A 6,000-nucleotide genomic window follows, 5' to 3' on the forward strand; every position below is an offset into this window, starting at 1 on the left:
GAAAGCCCGAAGTAATGCAGGTCTCAGACGTTAACCACTTCGGTGAAACCCACGAGCACGGGTATGGTGATGACAAACCTAGAAACATAATCGGGGTTACCCGGGATTCGAACCCAAAAATCATAGGTTTCTGGCGTGACTAAGGGACGCAACTCTGCACAGCGAATCGCGGCGCCTTGGACGACTGGGCAACCCGTGCCCCCTCGTGTGATTATGTGTGGTCGAGTGAACGTCAAGCAAAAGGTGATTTTATAACGTGTGCATAACTTCGTCATAAAATTTTAGCAAAACCTGTAAACTCACAATTCAAATTATACAACAGTTCTGTGTTCTCCATCAGATAACCGGGTGTAGATGAACCGTTTTCACGTTTACTCTTGCATCGATTTGGTTATGTTCATCTGTTATACATGTATGTCGACACCTGACCTCAACCTGACAATGACAGGCATTCCCAACCCTCTAGGCAACCCCACTCTTGTTGTAGTGCCCCATGCGCTGCATATGACACCGTGCATTATATGTACCTTCGTGAGCATACTTATAATGATTGCTTGCAGATGAAGTATATTTTTTTCTGAAAACGCCTTTGCCAAAATAACAAACACTACAAGGAAAATTACACACTTTTTCACAACGAATGGTGGGATTGACGAGATTGAATGAGGGTGACTTGGTTCGTGTTCCATGCAATAAACCTGATTGTGATTGCATCACTTTCATTTGGTCAGTACACATTGTGTTACATAAGCATATGTAGGGGTTAACTCAACACCGTGTTGTATTATCACAAGGCTGTCATCTGAATTCAATCATTTTTATGATCTCTTTCCAGATGTTTCAGGAGACCCAAAACCAAACAAAACATGCGTGAAAACGCAGCAGTGTTTGTAGTACATGGTACCTCAGCATGTAAGCACCAACTGCATGCTTGGACTGAGAATAAAAAACAAACTCTTACAAGTGTACTGATAGTGATATCATTCTTATGTTTGCTCATTGGTTTGTGTGGAATAGTCAGTATGTGATGTTACCATAGCCCAGCGCTTACGTCATTATGTGTCATCGGTCTTTCAAACGACTTCAGAAACAGAAAAATGAAACCAGAGCAGTGTCGCTTTCAGTTGTGTTTCTTTCAAGTTAACATTGGAATACGGTCTACGGGAAGCGGGCAAAAGATAGATTTTATGTATGGATCTCATATCAATAGGCCATATTTACCCGATCAGACAATCAATTAGTCTCTGAAATGAAAATACTGTTTTTGTCAAGTTGTCAAGGCAGGGTAACAACAAGAACTACCTTTTAACTTCTTTTGGTTTGATAAAATGTTCCTATGAGCCCTTCGGTCTAGTAGACGAGCATAATCCGTTCAGGGGAAGGATAAGTGTCAACAACAGGAATGCTTCTTGTGTAAATACTGTACCTGAAGACAGAGTCCATTCACTTATGTTAGAATTTAGGTGAGGTGAGGCGAACGTCGCGTCAAAGATAATCCCACTTATATATCGACGTGCATGCACGTGTGTGTATGTGTGGCTGCTTATTCTAGTCCGGACAAGTCCGATTTACAGTACCATCCCGCATTTCAACATGAATAACCTACTCAGACACAGCATACTGACTCCAAGCTGACCAGTGCTTGTTTTAGCCCCTTAATGCCGAGCGCCAGACAGGGTAACTACAAATTCCATCTTTTAATGTCTTTTCATATGACGCGGCAGGGGATCGAACAACGGACCTTTCACTCTTCGGGCGGACTCTCTAGCTCCAGACCACGGAGGTGGTGTCTGGGCCAGGAGACAAGTCGCAAATCAAACAATAGAAGGCCTCAAATGGCCCAAGTTTTACTCTTATATAGGAACAGTCAGCCTCATGGAAACTGTTACCTTCCAGTATTTTGAAAAAAGTATTATGTCCTGGAAGCGAATCAACGCCTGTAAACAAGCTTACCACGGAACTGATATACCTGAAGGATAACGAAGGTGTCAAAGCTGGAGGTCTTTCTAATTTACGAGTGCTTCAATCTGCTGCCACTCAAATGATCAGTGTGCGTAAGTGTGAATTGCCAATGCAAGTGTATAAGCTGTCCAGATTATCCCGGAAACAGATTCCGTTTGGCGTAAAGGACAAAATAGCTGTGAAAATAATATGAACGGAGCAGTGAAAATCAGTGATGACACCATGTGTAACTCTACCATGACTACGTGAAATACTCGAATTCGATTGGACAATCACTAAAAATTTGACATAATCAATTTTCAATTTGAAATCTGTCTGATTTTATGACCGCTTCACTCCGCACTTACACAACTGACACCACTGTCGCATTGCTTCTCTGACTCGTCGGACGATCACAAAAGGGACAATTGTTAAATTCTTGAGGATAAAGATTTGGCAGTCAGTAAAATATCCTCCACTCTTGCACAAAATGTGAAAACTGGCGCGTCCGCCTCTTTCCGAATTTCAATTTTGCTACTGTCAACATGAATAAATAGTTGTTTGCTTTCTTTGGAAGAATGTTGTTTTTACTTTACAATGTTAACAAACCACAACGAAAGACACCTAATACCCCTTTCGCAGACGAGTTCAATTTGCCTCTAGTGCCATGCAGGATTACGCACTGTCTTCCGCGGACCGAAAGAGTTCGTTTTTAAATCGGTCATGGTGGAATGGAGATAAACGTACTGTGTTTGAAAATTGGATTAATGTTAGACCGAATTGACAGCCTCTAAATTTCATTTGAAACCGAACGAGGTATCTAATGTTTAAACAGTGCGTGTCTCTCCTAAGTATGCCCCGCCCAACATGTTGCACCCGCCCGACGCCGCACAGCAGCCATCATGCCATACGACAGTGTCCTGTAAACAAAGCGGACAATCAAGTAATATTTACTGATAGAAACGACATGCTATTTTTGAATTAAGTTTGCTGTGTACAAGTGCAGACATTCTGCTGCTTATAAGTATAGAAATACATTTAAGAAATATATTGGTTTTGCAACATAACGTGCTTTACCAAGAATAAAGTAACAGTTAAGAGATAACATTCACTAACATTACTGTACATAAGACAACTCACTCACTCACTGTAACATTCAGTTAAAAATGCAAAGACATTGTCTGAAAAAGCCAAGACACTGGTGTCATAATATTATGAGTTACGGTGTCTTAATTTAGTTGCTATTTACGGTATTATGGTAGGTTAGCAGATAAATATTGGGCGAGGCTGACCATTGCAAGTATTTTTCTGCTAACCTAATATGTCAATCTCATTCACACACGGAAGCAAATTAGGGTAGATAGTAATGAATGAAACTTGAAACTTTACACACTTTCTGCGTTCGCAATGTAGTGTAAGTAGCAAAAGGAGAAGTGCCCGCATTACATATAATTTATAAACAATGTTTTATTTAATTTCAACACATTTATATCAACAATGAGATAATTAATAAGTCCATGGATAATGCTTTGTTCATTGTTTTGTTTTCAATTGTACGTAGTCTACTGTAAGAGAGTAACAGAAGGTTTTGAAAATTGGATTCATCCAGACAAGTTCTAAAACAACAACTGTTGTTTATTAAACGGAAAGTGTTTTTTGATGAAAAGAATGAATTCATTTCCATTTTTTCAGTTCTTCGAATGATCAAACATGACAACATGGTGACATCTATCACTAATTTGATACTTTCCCCACGTTCAAGCTTTTCCGATATCCTCTACTAGTTATTGTGCATTCTCCTTTAATCCCATCCTCCATGCATGCAAAACGTAAAACATATATTTGAGATCTGTATGTGATCCATACGATAAATTAATGTTCTTCATTAAAATATTGATGGGTGTGGGTAATTGTCCCTCTATTGATAGGGTGGCGTCCGACTCTATGATACATTATGAATGACAAAGGCATTGAATTAAAATCATTGTCAGTTCATTTCATGGAGTAACAAATAGGCAGCAACATAATGAAATAATAAAGTCTTTGTGTGGGACTGTACCGGCATTTTCTTCATGCTGATACGAGGTTTCAGCCACATGTGTTTGGCTAAAAGTGTTCGTCGGAGATAATAGACGGTCGAAAGAAGAGAGTGACGTTATAAGAATAATTTATGTCGGTATATACAGTGACGAAGCTACAGAATTGAAATAGATGTCTTGCATATGAACAGAAATCGATTATACGAAACACACCTTTTTGTAATGTAATTTGTTTTGAGTACATTAAAACGTATATGATTTGTACTTACGATCAGGTAACTGTACATTAACATTTTCTTTGAACATTGTGATTTTGCTTCTGAGTCAACAGAACTTTACACGAAGCCCCTACTATGGGATCATATAATTTTTACGGCCTTGAAGGTGTAAAACGTCGTGAATTTGTTTAAACAACTGTATCACAACCGAAGACTGGACATATGACATGCAACAAATATTTATATGATATTATTTAATGTATTTTTCCTCACTGTAATCAGTTTTGGCAGTTAATAAGAGATTAAGCATTCTCTGGCGTTCACGTTTTATATTTTATTCAAGCCACGACATGAAAACTGTCACACCTGACTTATTTGTTGAAATGGCACGTCTGAAAATAAGGAGTGAACCGTTATATGATAATAATCGGGGTAACTATTTTCTGTGTTATTGAATCAAAGTATCGTTGTATATACAATACATAAATATAAATGTGTTAAGATGATGTGTCATTCCGTAGTCAGTACGATGTTGACGTAGAAGTACATGCACTTAAAGGTTAACAATGATAACGACAGAGAGATAAATAAACGCAGGTCGGGTTAGTTATACTTCCTTTATTACAGTTATCATTTTTTAAATAGAAGGAAAAAATGTTGGTGCAGAAACAGACCAGCAAGTAACACTAAAACCGTGATGCAATCGCGTTACGCAACACAACTAAAAAGGAGCAACATAAAAGGCGCCGTTTTACTAGTTATTCCTTATTTTATTAAAAGAATGAATTTATATCACAAATTTGACTTTATCATATCGTGAAATATTTATTGATATCGCATATGTTTACATATCAATAAATGCATTTATCATATCAACTAATGTATCTTATCATCTAACAAATGGACTTTGTGATATATTAATTATCAAAAGTAGTTTTTGATATCTCAAATTGTGAGAATTACGTTCACTAGAGATATTGTATCAATAAGGTCCAGCATATCGGTAGATATATATATTTATTTGCACATCACCTACTCCACTGGGTGAATGTTTGTTTCTCAACGCTTAGTGACTTTTCCGGGGATCTTTTTCAATAAAATAATGACCGCATAAAGTGTTCCTGATGGTATGATATCTGTAACCTTAGTCTACATGACCTTAGGCCCATTTTTGGCTAGTTCGTGTTATGATAGGTAGATTATCGTAACATTTACAAATATAGTCATATTCAGATGATGTGTCTACATGTATGAAAAGTTCTGCTGTATACTAGTGTTTAATCAATTTTCCACCTGGTTCTTCTGGGCATATGAAACATGACATTAAGGATTACAGATGTATTTTATTAGCACTGTATTTTAATACGATTTAAATATTATTATTTACCAACTTACTTACATGTACTACACATTTTACATGAGCCGTTTTATATTTAAAAGCCACTTTAAATTAACTTTTGTGTTTGCAAACTCAACACAATTGCCAAGTCTTCTAAAACACATGATTGTAAACTATACGTTGAAAATAAAATATAATGTAAATGCCAAAATGATGCATCAAGCACGAATCAAGTAGAATATATTTACAGTATAACTGATGCAGTCAGAGCTCAAGTTTTACGTCTCCTTGTGGCCATGACTGACTGACTGATATAGAAGATTTAACGTGCGCTTTCCGACTACAGCGTATTTCGCACACGGGCCTGGCCGGACCATTTAGTGTATTCCGAGAAGGGTGAAAGTGGTGTGTGCAACCCAAGAGGGGGCTTTTAGGGGTTGCTTATATTGATTTTTTGAAATTT

This window comes from Haliotis cracherodii, unplaced genomic scaffold (genome assembly GCF_022045235.1).
Source record: "Haliotis cracherodii isolate W230 unplaced genomic scaffold, xgHalCrac1.p SCAF_1, whole genome shotgun sequence".
Lineage (NCBI taxonomy): Eukaryota > Metazoa > Mollusca > Gastropoda > Lepetellida > Haliotidae > Haliotis > Haliotis cracherodii.